The sequence below is a fragment of the Vigna radiata genome, chromosome 1 (genome assembly GCF_000741045.1).
Source record: "Vigna radiata var. radiata cultivar VC1973A chromosome 1, Vradiata_ver6, whole genome shotgun sequence".
NCBI classification, from domain to species: Eukaryota; Viridiplantae; Streptophyta; class Magnoliopsida; order Fabales; family Fabaceae; genus Vigna; species Vigna radiata.
Window position 1 is genome coordinate 26,569,229 of NC_028351.1, and position 15,193 is coordinate 26,584,421.

A 15,193-nucleotide genomic window follows, 5' to 3' on the forward strand; every position below is an offset into this window, starting at 1 on the left:
GTTACTAGGGGAGGCTAGGGATAGCAAGCCAGTTTTTAATAATACGCTCTTTTCACCAAGGGATTGGGTTAAGGGTAAATAAGAAAGTTTGCATAAATAAGTGAAGTAAATAAGAAGAGTAGATATATGAGAGTGGATAAGATGAAATTGTAAATCCCAACAACACCATTCATCCACAGTTTTTCCTCAACCATTTATTCACTACATTTGCATGTTTAATTCTGTTTTTGCATTTAAAAATCAAAACTTTATTCTTTTCTCAAGTCTTATGAAATTAGGTTACATGAAAGTTAAGGCCTAAGAGTCCTTTGGGAAACGATACTCGGACTTACCCGTTTATATTACTTTGTAACTATCTGGTACACTTGTCAGGGACTTAACAAGTTTTTGGCACCGTTATCGGGGACTCATGGTTTAACTTATCTAGTAGTGTAAACTGATTAAGTTTGACTTGATTGTATATATCTTATCTTTATATCTTTTTATTCTTTTTTTCTTTTTATAAAAAAAGTGGTACTAGGGTTTTGTGCCTAATGTTTGCAGGATGGAGTATGGACAAGAATTTGATTATATGGGCACTCAATTCTACCAAAATGATTTCAACCATTGGTGGGAACCTCACTCATACATGGATCAAAGCCAATTTGGGCAAGCTGCCAAGCCACAAATTACTCCACGCAGGGATACCACAGATGACGAATTTTGTCAGCGAATGACAGGTATGAATATGTCTTTTATCAGAAGTTTGGAGGAGATGCAACAATTTGAGGAGTTACGAGAACATCAAAGACAACAATATCATCCTTCACTTAAAGAAGCAGAGCGTCAAAGGCGACAATATTCTCCTACACTTAAAGAAAGAAAGAAGGAAGTTGAACGATGTCTTTGGCAGAAGGATTCCTCTATGCTAAGAAAAACATTGACAAAAGTTGAACAATGTTGGTTGGAGGAAAATAAACAACATTGGCAACAACTATCTCCATCTAAAATCCGTGAAGAGACATTCCAACAAGTACTGCAGAATATTATTTACTTTTCAGAATGTGATGACGCAAGGAAGCAGATAGAACTAGATTGCGTGACTGCATCTCTGAATGATTCTAGGGTTAGTACTGAAGTTAACCTTAGGAAGGAATGTCAAGCCACTATCTTTGAAAGTGATAAGGTTGGTGAGGAGGAAAAGAGAGAAAGAGATGAGGAAAAGATAGAGGAGAAAAAAATGGAGAAAAAAGAGGAGAAGATAGAGGAGAAAAACATGGAGAGAAAGGAGGAGAAGATAGAGGAAAAAGAGATAGAGATAAAAGAGGAGAAGATAGAGGAGAAAAAAATGGAGAGAAATAAGGAAAAGATAGAGGAGGAAAAGATAGAGATATATGAAGAGAAGATAGAGGAGATAAAAATGGAGAGAAAGGAGGAAAAGATAGAGGAAGAAAAGATAGAGATAAATAAGGAGAAGATAGAGGAGAAATAAGGAAAAGATAGAGGAGGAAAAGATAGAGGAGAAAGAAACAAAAAGGGTAAGTGAGGGAGAGAAAGATGAGGAGAAAGAAAAAGAAGTGGTTGAGAGAAAAGAAAAAAAGAAAAAAAGTGCAAAAATAAAAAAGAAGAAATCAAGGAAAAATAAAAGAGAAAGTTGACCGAGGAGAAAATTAAGAAAAAGAGGAAGAGAGGAAAGAAGAAAATATCATATGAAAAACCTCGTCCTCATCAAAAGAAAAATCATAGGAAGGAAAAGAAGTTTAAGTGCTTTATGGAAATCTTCAAGAAATTGGAGATTAAAGTTCCTATGATTGAAACACGGAAATATGTGTTTGGTGTTCTCAACTTTATGACGAAATTCAGTAGGAAGAAGAAAAAGAAAAGAATATCAAGCAAAGGGAGTATCAACACCTACTGATGGGTGCTTGAACTTTACCGGGTCAAGCTAATGACGTTAAAGGAGCACTTGCTGGGAGGCAACCCAGTTTCTAACTTTTTCTTTTTAATTATTTGTGTGTTTAAGTTTGTTTTAGGTTATATGCTGCTTTTGATGGCAGTGATGATAGCATCTACTGATGGATGCTTCTACAACATCAACTGATGGATATTGTTATGAAAGACGATGGTGAATAGACATCTACTCATGGATGTCACTGTAAGCATTGACTGGTGAATGCTACTGGGATAGCATCTACTGAGGGATGTTAGAAGATTTAGGTATCTACTGAAGGATACAAGAAGGTACACCTATTGAAGGGTGTTGGAAAGGTACGCACTTACTGACAAGTGCTAAGAAAGGTTTTGGTCAGGCTCGTGACGTTAAACAAGCACTACTTGAGAGGCGACCTAGTTTTCTAAAATTATCTTTTTAAATTATGTTATATTTGCTTCTGTTGTTAGAATAGGTTTTGATGTACTTGGTTTAAAACTTATATCTGATGCAATGGGTTGATGATGATTTAATGAGTGTGCTTGATGATGCTTTTATATTAATTGATGTCGAGATGATATATGAGATGCTATATATAGTTGGTGGTTCACAATATATATGAACAGATGCATGATAACATGATTGTGATTATGATAATGGGCAGGATGTGTATCTATGTAATGGAACTTGAAATTAGCATATGTGAGCTTTTGAACGCCAGAGTTTTTGATTGAATGATTGCTATTACTTTGAAAGCATGAATGACTTTGCCCAGGTTTCTATGATTAAATCACTTGTTTACACGTGTCATATGATCAAGGTCATTTTTTATTTAGCCCTTTCTTAGCCAATGCAAAATGTTTCGTACCAATTAAAAAGAGCACAATGTGTTCTACCCTTTCTGAACCTAAGCCTTAAATAGTATGAGAAAACCCTTTTGCAAATCTTTATCTTGAGTTAAGTTGAGAATTATTGTGTGGTATAGATAAAGGTTCAAGTTTAGGGCTGTTGGGAAAGCTGAAAAAGAAAAAAGATAAGCATTGAGCTAATGTGTTGAGCAAAACATGAAAAGATGAAAAAGATAAAAGAAAGAGAAAAGAAAAAAAAAAGATAAAATGAGAAGAAAAGCTCAATGCAAAGAAAAGGGAAAGTTGGGAATGAGTGAGATTGGTTGTTTAAAGAGAGTTTGTGTTTAAACTATAAATGTAAATAACTCTCTTAACTCAAGGATTTTGTGATACAGAAAATCCAATGTTCTTTTTAGCCCAACCACATTACAAGCCATAAAAATTCCTTGTGATGATAACTTGCTTGTGAGTATGATTGATTGTGGTTAAATGAAAGGCAAAGTTAATTTGTGTGACATTGTGATAGTAGAGAGCATGAGTCACCTCAATATACACCTGTGTGCTTGAGTGAAACACTTTCCTTGGTGAGGAGTAGTTCCCATTATACATGATTGCATCTGTGCTTGGTTAATTGGTCATTCATGATAATAGCATCTGTTGGAAAAATTGTGATTATGCGAACACCATATTGAGTTTACTAAAAGTAACGCATCTTACATCTTGACTGATATTTTTATGATAAGATAAGAGTGATTACTTGTCTTGGAAGAAAGAGTTTTGGAAAGTATTAATCCATTGTAGGGATTGTTTGAAAAGTAAGTTACATCTTGTTTTGCTTGAGGACAAGCAAAATTCTAAGTTTAGAGTTGTGATAACGATTGAAAAATAGTTATTTTCATACTTAATTTTGATATTAAATCACATCCTTCATGGCTTAGAATTAGCTTGAAATCATGCATTTTTATTAAGTTAGAGAATAAGAGAGTCAAANATGGTTTTCTTGGTTTTATGCTTGGTTTCCCTTGATTTTATAGGTTTTTGGAATGAATTGGAAGAAAGGTTGAAGTATCAAATGGTTAGAGTGCTGAAAAGTCAACCAGAATGCAGAAAAGTCAATCAGTCAACCAGAAAAGTCAACAAGTCAACCAAAAAAGTTGACCAGTCAACCAAAAAAGTTGACCAAACCGTTGAGCGGTGAAAATGGGTGCTGAGCGGTTAGTTTTTGGTGTTGAGCGGCAGTTTTGGGCGCTGAGCGATCCTATGATTAGAGGGAAATCGCTGAGTGGTTTACTTAGGCACCTGGGCGGTTTTCTGTTGTTATTTGGTGGATTTTGTGATCTTTCTATTATCTGTTTGGCCTATATATAGGCCCAAAGCGAATCAAAGCTCAATCTTTGGCAGAGGAAGATGACACAACACTCTTTTCACCCCTTGGAGAAGGATTTTGGATGTGGGAGCTCCAACCTACCAAATCTAGGGTTTATCTTCTCATTCTTTCCATTCAATTCATCTAGTTCATCATGATTATGGTGAACTAAACCCTTTGTTGTTGGGGAACAATGTAATCTTTTGAAATTCTCATATATTCAAATTCTTATTTATTTTGTATGCTTGTCATATACTTGTTTATCAATTGTTGGGTTCTCATCTATGCTCAATGCTTTTATTGTTTAACTCATTCAGTAAAAGATGTTTGTCTTTATAGATATCGGGACGTACGGTAATGTCATGAACTGGTGAGAAATTCCTTGATTATGCCAATATCGCCTAGGGATAGGGGTAGGACGGTCAATTGTAGTTGCTTCCGTCTACATTGCATTATTGGTTACTAGGGGAGGCTAGGGATAGCAAGCCGGTAATTAATAATAGGCTCTTTTCACCAAGGGATTGAGTTAAGGGTAAATAAGAAAGTTTGCATGGTAATTAGATAAATAAGTGAAGTAAATAAGAAGAGTAGATATATAAGAGTGGATAAGATGAAATTGTAAACCCCAACAACACCATTTATCCATAGTTTTTCTTCAACCATTGATTCACTGCATTTGCATGTTTAATTTTGTTTTTGCATTTACCAATCAAAACTTTATTCTTTTCTCAAGTCTTATGAAATTAGGTTACATGAAAGTTAAGGCCTAAGAGTCCTTTGGGAAATGATACTCGAACTTACCCGTTTATTTTACTTGATAACGATCTGGTAGACTTTCTAGGGACTTAACAGGATGCCGATAAAGATGAGGAAGATTGATGCGTATTGATGCATGCCGATGAAGATAAGAAAGATTAGGATCTACTGATGGATGCTATGTGATTAGACATTTATTGATGGGTGTATTGACAATGTTTACTGATGGATGTTGTTATTGGTGATTGGTGCTAGAAGAGTTTGGGTCAGACTCATGACATTAAACAAGCGCTACCTAGGAGGCAACCCAGTTGGTTGAATTTATTTTTTTTGTTTGATTTCATTTATTTTTGTTCTAGTGCATTATAGGTGCTTAAGTGTTGAATGTTTGAGTGGTGAGAGAGATTAAATGCATTGATTAAGTGAGGGGATGGTTTTAAAATCGCTTAGGGCAAGTTGAAAAAGAGAAGAGATGTGTCGCGCACACTTCTTAGCGCTAGCCTAACGCTGAGCGAGATTTTTGCAGAACTGAGATTTGTGTGTTGTCTGAATGATTTGGTTGTAGGTGATGTTGAGGGCCCCTGGTTTGCCCTCAACAATGATAGGAAAGTATGTTTGGAGGTTGTTTTGGATTTACTAATGCTTAACAAATCTTCTTGAGGTTTCGTGAATTGTATTTGATGTAGGGATGACCTCCTCATCAGAGAAAAGAGAAAAGAATCAAGACCATGGGACAAAAGAGGAAGGAGCCAAAACGTGTTTATTCTAACAAATTCCTCTCTCGGAAGCATGAACAACACTTCCAAATTGTCCAAGATCGAAGGCTAGTGGAGTTGGAGCAGCTGAAGCTCCAACTATGGAAGAGGATGATGCAAATGATAATTATGTGTTGAGATTGTTGATAAGCGAAGCACTAGTTTAGCTAACCTTAATCTCACAGTGCTTTATTCACTCTGGTTTTTTATGATGACAACACATTATTAATAACGCATGTTTTGTTATGTGTTACATGTTCAGTTGCTAATTGATTGATATCTTATTGAACATGTTTTGTGTTGATTTTAATATGTGAATGCACATTATCTGAACTTATATCTATTACATCATTTATGGTTGCATTACACATGTTTTTTTATGAAGAAAACCACACGCACTTTTATGAACTTATATTGTGTGGCATGACTGCACGTTTTAAGTCGACTTCATTTTGAAGTAAGTCGATTAAGACTAGTGACCATATACAAACTTTCAAAAGCAGTGTTGTGAGGGATTTTGCATTGAAAAGTTTTTCAAACAGTGCTGACATGCCTAAGTCGACTACATGCGCAGTGGATCCGACTTAGTTAGTTGTTTTGTTTGAAATTTTGTTATGTCTTGAACAGTAACGGCTATATTTCTAAAGTTAGTTATTGCATTGATGATAGTCAATTGTATTAAATGCAAGATCAGTTTGTTAGTTGTTAACTGCTACTATTTGACTTAATTGTTATATCTGTATGAGGACAGCTGACTGTATTAGTGCCTTAGTTGATCACGAGACCTTTGGATAATCTAACACTTTCATTTGTGATTTACAGATCGTGATCTTTGAGGATTTGCTCCAAGAACTCATCAAGAAGACCATGGTGATCTATCTTTGAAGAGGTTCTTTGAAGGAGAAAGATTTTTGTGCTTACTGGCTGATCAAACTCTATACATTGTGGTGCTTGCTTGCTGATCAAGATTTCTCTCAATCTTTGTAAAGATGGTTGTTGTTGTACCTGTTGTGATTACAGGGGGTTGACTTGTAGAGTCTGCACACTTTGAGGATTGTTTAAAGTGGTTTGAATATTACAGAAGAGGGGATATCTTGCTGCAGATCTTTGTTATTTGTATTGCCTATATTTTGGTTAGAGGGTTAGAGAGGTGTTTTATATTTTGACGTGGAGGTCTCTATAAAAGCCTTGTTGTAAAAACCTTGACCATTATAGTGCATTTGCTTCCGAATTGTGGAAGGACACTGGACATAGGCATTGAGGCCGAACTAGTATAAACACATGCGTTTGAATTTTCTATCCTTACTCTTTTACATTCAGTCAACTTTACTGTTATTGTAGTCTACTTAGTATTTTCCACTGCATCTATAATTTTCATTCCTTGTGATTCAAGAAACTTTCAAAAGGATAATACTTTGCAAAAAAGATTTTAAAAGGACTCTAATTTTGAAACCTCACTAATTCACCCCCCTCTTGGTGTTGAAACGAAGCCTACCTATTTGTCAACAATTGGCACCAGAGTTGGTTTTCATAAGATATTTGAAAAACTAGTTGACTTCTGTTTTTCTTGAATCGACTATATACCTGGGAATGACTTCTGTTTCTCATAGTAGAAGACACGATTTCTCTCAATCTTCGTAAAGATTGTTGTTGTTGTACCTGTTGTGATTACAAGGGGTTGACTCGTGGAGTTTGGACAATTTGAGGATTGTTCAAAGTGGGTTGAAGATTGCAGAAGAGGGGATATCTTATTGCAAATCTTTTTTGTTTGTATTGGCTATAATTTGGTTAGAGGATTAGAGAGGTGTTTTATATTTTGACGTGGAGGTCTCTATAAAATCCTTGTTGTAAAAACCTTGACCATTATAGTGCATTTTGATTGTGGAAGGACACTAGATGTAGGCATTGAGGCCGAACCAGTATAAAAACCTACATTTGAATTTTTTATCCCTACTATTTTACATTCAGTCGACTTTACTGTTATTGTAGTCTACTTAGTATTTTTCGTTGCAACTAAAATTTTCATTACTTATGATTCAAGAAACTTTGAAAAGGATAATACTTTGCGAAAAAGATTTTAATAAGACTCTGATTTTGAAACCTCCCCAATTCACCCCCCTCTTGGTGTTGAAATGAAGCCTACTTGTTTTCAAACATTATGAAGATAGCATGTACTGTTGGATGCTATCAACACTATAGGAGGATTTTTCTTATCTTTTGTTTTGAACTTATTTGCTTTTGTTTCCAGATTAGGTGTTGATGTACTCAGTTTGAGACCTTTATTTGATGTAGTGGTTTGATATTGATTTTGCATATGATGAGTATTGCTTGATGATGCTTTGATATTGATGATGTAGAGAATGTGCACTATATGCTTATATGCAGGTGGAGTGTTCACAAGCTATGTGAACAGATGCATTATGTTGTGATTGTGGTTATGATGCTAAGTAGGGTGTTTATCTGGGATTTGGAATATTGATTGAGCCTATGATTGAGGTTTTGAGCTCTAGAGTTTTTGATTGAATGATTGCTATCTACTTGAAAGCATGAATGATTTTGCCCAGGTTTTCTATGATTGACTGAATTGCATGCTTGTGTCATTTTTTTATTAGCCCTTTCTTAGCCAATGCATAAATTATCGTCCCAATTAAAAAGAGCACAATGTGTTCTACCCTTTTTGAACCTAAGCCTTAAACATTATGATCCCTATTGAAAAATCTTTACCTTAAGTTAAGTTAAGAATTATTGTGTGGTATTGATTAAGGTTCAAGTTTGGGGTTGTTGGAAAAATAGAAAGAGAGATAAGCAATGAGCTAATGTGTTGAGCAAAGCATGAAAAGATGAAAGGATGAAAAAATAGAAAAGATAGAATGAAAAGAAAAGCTCAATGCAAAGATAAGGGAAAGTTGGCAATGAGTGAGATTGGTAGAAAGAGAGTTTGTGCTTGAACTATGAATGTTTAAATGAATCTCTTAACTCAAGAATTTTATGATCTAGAAAAACCAACTTTTCTTGTTAGCCCAACCTCATTATAAGTCATGAAAAGTCCTTGTGATGACATGTGTGTGTGAGAATGTTGGATTGTGGTAAATGAAAGGCAATTTTGTTCTATGTGACATTTGGATAGTAGAGGGAAGGAAGGACCTCTAGAAAAACTTGTGTGATTGAGTGAAACACTTTATCTGGTGGGGAATGATTCCATGAATTCATGATTACATCTATGCTTAGTAAATTGATCATTCATGAGAATAACACCGGTTGGATATTATGTGACTATGTGAACACAATGATGAGCTATTGTGAATCAAGGCATGTGTACATCTTGACTAAATTCGGTTTGATGAGCTGACTTGAGTAACTACTTGTCTTGAAAGAAAGAGCTTGGAATGTGTTGAACCATTGTATTGATTGGTGGAAGACTGAGTTACATCTTGTTTGCTTGAGGACAAGCAAAGTTCTAAGTTTGGGGTTGTGATAATGGTTCAAAAATCGTTATTTTTATACTTAATTTTGATACTAAATGCACCCTTTTTTGACTTAGAAACTTGCTTTGACTCATGATTTTGCTTTAGTTTTGTGAATAAGAGAGTTGAGGATATACTTGATGATTTTATTACTAAATTCCCTTGGATTTTGTAGGATTTTGGAATGATTTGAAAGAAGGGTTGAAGTATCAAGGAGTTGCAGTGTAGAAAAGTGACCAGAATGCAAAAAAGTCAATTAGTCAACAAAAAAGTCAACCAGTCAACCAGGAAAGTAAACCAGTCAACCAGAATACTGAAAAGTCAACCAGAATGTAGAAAAAGTAGTGCTGAGCGCCAGTCTCGGGACTAGTTTTTCACTGTTTTTCACCTGGGCATCACTGTTGGGCGCCATTCTGAGTGTTGCACCAACCGATGAGCGGTACTATAGCGTTGAACGCCATTTTTGTGGATCTTGGCGAGTTTTGCTATTATTTTTATGATCTGTTTTGGGCCTGTACCCGTTTTCTATTATTTTTCTACCTTGTTTAAAGACTTGGAGACCCTAAAGAATGTATCTTTTGATGGCTTAAGCATAGAAACACATTTTTCACCCCTTTGGGGGCAGATTTGGGGATGCAAGAACTCTCCTATTCTCTTTCTAGGGTTTTATCTCTTCCATTCCATTGTACATCTAGTTCTTCCATGACAATGGAGAACTAATCTTATTTGTTGCTATGAAAAAATGTAACCTCTAAACTCTCATATATTGAATTGATGCTTTATTCATATGCTTTATTTCATTAATTGTTAGAGTTTTTCCTCCATTAACTATGCATGCTTTGTTTAAGACATTATTCAATAGCGTGATATTTGATTTTATCTATATGGACACATATGGGTAAATCTAAGCATGAGGGAATTCTCTCAAGAGCAATATTACCTAGACATAGGGATAGGAGGACCAATTGCCTTTAAGCTTCTGTGCGAATGTAATCCATGATTAGTTTCGAGGGATACAAGTCATTGTGAACTAGTAATTAGGAGTTGGCTTTATTCACTGTGACATGGGTTAAAAGTAAATTAGAAAATGACATTAACATTAATGAAGAAGATGAATTCGTTCATGCATGAGAGTGATTTGGTGAAATTTAAACCCTAACAACATATTCATCTCATATTATCAATATCATCCATTCAGTTTTGTATTTAGCCTCAATTGATCAAATTGCATTCATGTTTATTTTTTCGCACTTTGCATTCAAAAACCCAAAAATATTGTTCTTATAAGTCTTAATTGGTTAAGTAAAAGCACAATTGTTTAGTGTCGTGAGTCTCTTGGAAAAACAATACTTGGTCTTACTATTTTATATTATTTGACACGATTCAGTACACTTGCCGGAGTATTAACAAAGCATTGTAATTTATTTATGTATACGGTCAAGGCTTTGTAATAAGTCATATATTAGTACATATTTTTTGTGTAGGACTTAGCTTTGAAATTCTATAAAACTCCTCAAGCACAACAACAAATGAAATAATATTACGAGCTTTAATATCAAACTGAGCTCGTCTATTTTCCTCAGTAGTCCAGTTAATATACGATTTTTCTACCTCTACACCATCAACTATACTTTTAGGAACATAAGGACCATTTTGTACTGCTTCCCAGATGCCTCTGTCAACAGACTCCATAAAAATTTCCATTCTGACTTTCCAAAACGCATAATTATCAACAGTAAAAAGTGGTAGTCTGTTAATAGAATCACCCTCAGCATATACAAGATTTTGATGACCCATTTTCGAAAAATTTGAAAGAATATCAAAGCAAGCTCTAATACCAATTGTAAACTGATACAATGGGTATCGTGGCTAGAGTCACACAACGGAATAAAATTTATAAAGCAGAAAGCGTGTTGGGTCACATGTTAAATTAAAATGGTCAGTTTTAAAAGAAAATTTTCTTACAGAAAATCTATCGAACAGTTGATGTGCATAAAACAATAAAGAGTGTAGGAAGTAGAAAAATGACACACTGGATTTTTATACTAGTTCAATTCAACATAATCTTCGTCCAGTTTTTAATCACTATAAAAATTGATTAACTATTTCGCTAAAAATCAGTTTCACAAATTACAATAAGAGTGAATAAAAAGGATGATAAAATCTTTCTTCGACGAACGAATCGGAAGGGTGCTTCCTTCGACCAACGAACCAGAAGCGGGCAGTCTACACTTTCCTTCGACAAACAAACCGGAACAGCGCAGATTAAAATCTTCCTTCGATAGATGAACCAGAAGATGACCACCTTGCCAACTCGAAGAGAACCGCTCCGACTTTCGACAAACAAAACGCGAGCTTCTCTTATTCACGAGACCAGGCAAAGTACTTGAACAAGGTTTTGGAGAACTTCCTCAAACAAACTTTATTCTACAAAAGGCTTAGAGTTCCAAGTTTTTCTCTAAGGGTTTAAGACCACTATATATAGATAACTGGTCTGAAAATGAAAAGACTCTTTACAACTGCCAGTAATAATCGATTATTGTAAGTTATAATCGATTATTCAAGTTCGTCACAGGTTTTTCAAAATAGTGATAATCAATTATTCCAAAGACTTGGGCAGTTTTCACAAAGACCTGTGATAATCGATTATTTGGAGGAATAATTGATTATTCCAAAGCAAAATGGTTTTTCAACAAAGCTCAGGATAATCGATTATAGCTCCGCAAAATCAATTAAATACGTAACTCAACAAAAAATACGAGATTTACATATTAAAGACATTCCTAATACATTTATATTCTACAAAGTGCTTTTAAAGACAAGTTATAACATCTTCTTCAAGTCTATCTTCTTGGAGCATCACCAAAATCATTTATCTTAAATTTCACCAATGCTCTTCATTGGTAACAACGATTTGGTACACTTGCCGGAGTTTTAACAAGTTTTTGGCGTCGTTGCCGGGGACTCGTGGTTTAACTATTCTAGTAATGTGATTATTGATTAACTTTGACTTGATTTTTTCTATTTTGTTCTAACAAAAGCTTTTTAGGGTTTTGTTTTCTTGTGTATGCAGGATACAATCCGAACTAGGAGCAAGAAAACATCAGAACCTCTTCTTGAAGGTTTAAGTGAAACTCGAAGGAGAAGGAGGAGACTCCTAGGAGACGTACTCTGGCGGATGCTACCACTGTTGTTGGCCCTCAACACTTTAACAGCATTGCAAGGCTGAGGGTCAATGCACTAAATATGGAGATGAAACCGACGTTGATTCAATTAGTGAAGAGTAACCAATTCAATGGGCTGTCAAATGAAAGTCCATATGATCATCTCACCACATTCAATGAGATTTGTAATACGGTGAAGATCAATGGTGTGTCGAATGAGGCGATTAAACTTAGCTTGTTTGCTTTGTCATTGGGAGGCAATGCTAAACTGTGGAGGATAGCTTTGCAACTTGGGAGGCTGTGGTGTCTAATTTTCTGAACAAGTACTTCCCATAGTCTAAAATCAACAAATTTCTTCTTTCAGGCAAAGCATGGAAGAAACCCTAGGCCAAGTGTGGGATAGATACAAAAGCCTATTGAGGAAGATACCCATGCACGGTTTTGATGGTACATCAGTAGTCCTTTCATTCCTTGGAGGTCTTGGCACTTAAACAAAACTTATGCTAGATGCCTTAGCTGGAGGTAACATCAAGTGTAAGACTGCGGAGGAAGCCTTGTCCAAGAAATACGCATTTTGATGGAGAGAAAGGCGGGATGGATTTCGAACTTTACTCTACAATTTAGAGAGGAGATAGAAAGAATACAATGGGAGAAGCTTGCTACCTACCCTGCACCAACTAATATAGTAGTGGTGAAGGAGTTTTATACAAATGCAAAGCTTTTGGGTAACCCTCCAGCAGAGGCTTATACAAGCTATGTCCGTGGGAAACTTATTCGATATGATCCTGAATCCATTAACAGATTTTGAATATAGAATGGACAGGTGTGCAGTGCCAGTATTTATTGAATGTAGAGGAGGGCACTGATTTTGAGTACATAGAGAGCGTACTCTGTGTGCCTGAAGGGCACTTTGACAGGAACCAGAATGGTGTAGCTATTCACATCAAGAGAGCTTTTCTGACATCATTGGCAAAGGCATTTTCTCATGCCAACATCCAGCTATGCTCCCATGTCACAGACATTACTGTTCACAGGGCTATGTTCATCTATTACGTACTGAGGGGATTTAATGTGAACATAGCACAACACATTGCAAATGAGATCAAGAGTTGTGCCAGCACACACTTGATCACACACTTATGCCAGCAAACTCGGGTGGACACTTCTACTCTACCATTTGAGCGACCCAGGAAGGCCATTGATGAGGCCTATTACAGACAGTACTATAGAGGAGAGGCAACAACCTAACCAGTGCCTCAGAGACCTCCTAGGAGGAGAGCACCACAAGATCATGGACCAACACATTATGCAGAGCCCTTTCAGATGAGGGACATGTACATGTTCATGATGGAGGCCAAACTTGAGTCCTTCCACGGGGGGCAAGTGTGTTGAGATTGTTGACAACACAAACTCTATATCAATCTAGTTTTTAATAATGACAACACTATGCTTAATAACAATACACGTGTTGTTGTATTACATGTTCTTATTCTGAATTGATTATTATATTTGTTGAACATGTTTTGATGTACTGTGATGTATGTTCCTATGTTAATTGTGTGATATATTTGTGGAACATGCTTATGTGATTATGTGCAATTTGAACTGCTTTATCAAAGATATTTTACTGCACATTCTAGAAAGTGAAAAATCACAAGCACTTTTATAAACTTATAATTGCGTGACAAAGTTCTAGTGTAGTCGAATACATCTGTAATGGATTCGACTATTCTAAAACCTTTGTACAGATTTTGAGAATCAGTGCTCTATGATGTTTTGAGTTGAAAAGAATTTCAAAGTGTTTTTACTTGAGGCAGTCGACTTTGGTCTCTGTACATTTGACTGTATTATTGATCTGTTTGTGGAACTCTGTTATGCTTACACGCTCCAACGGCTATATTTTTAAAAGTTAGTTAAGCATTGATGACTTGGTCAACTGTATTGAATATGTGTTGATTTGTGTTGGCTGAGAACCTCTATGTTGACTGTTTGTTATAACTGTAATAACACAGTCGACTGAATTAATAGGCTATTCGACTGAGAAACAATCTGACTGACAAAAGAACTATAAATTGGTTGAACACGAGTTGTTCAGAGACTTTTAATGATCTAACATTTCCATTCTTGTTTCAGATCGAATTCTTTGTGATAACAGCTCCAAGAATTCTCCAAGAAGACGATGGTGATCTATCTTGAGAGAGATTTAAAGGGACAAGGCTTATGCACCGACTCTGTGATCAGAAACTGCACAAAGAAGGTGCTTCTTGATTGATCATTGAAGGCTTGACATCCTGTGAAGACTGTTGCGTTGTTTGAAGGCTTGGCATCCTGTGAAGACTGCTGCATTGTTTGAAGGCTTGGCATCTTGTGAAGAGTGCTGCAATTAACCTCTTGTGATACAGGGGTTACACGTTGAGGATTGTTCGACGTGGGTTCATATTGTAGAAGAGGGGATTCTTTCTGCAAGTCTGGTTTGGGTTATTGTAGCTATATTTTGGTTTTGGGTTAGAAAGGAGATTTATATTTTTGACGTGAGGTCTTCTATAAATTCCTTGTTGTAAAAACCGCAACCTATATAGTGAATTTGCTTCCCGAGTTGGAAGGACACTAGATCTAGGCCTTGTTGGCCGAACCATTATAAAAACCAGTGTTTGCTTTTCTCTATCCCTGCACTCTTTATTTCAGTTGACTATATCTGTTACGCAGTCAACTACGTTTTTTCGCTGCATATAAATTTTCATTACTTGCATTTCAAGAAAGATAAAAAAACTTTATACTTTTGATAAAAGATTGCGAAAAGATTTTGTTTTTGAAACATCACCAATTCAACCCCCCCCCCTCTTGGTGTAAAAACGAAGCCTACTTATTTCCCAAAAATACTCCCTCTGTCACCATGCATAAAATTTTAAAACAAGATCAGATGCATAACGC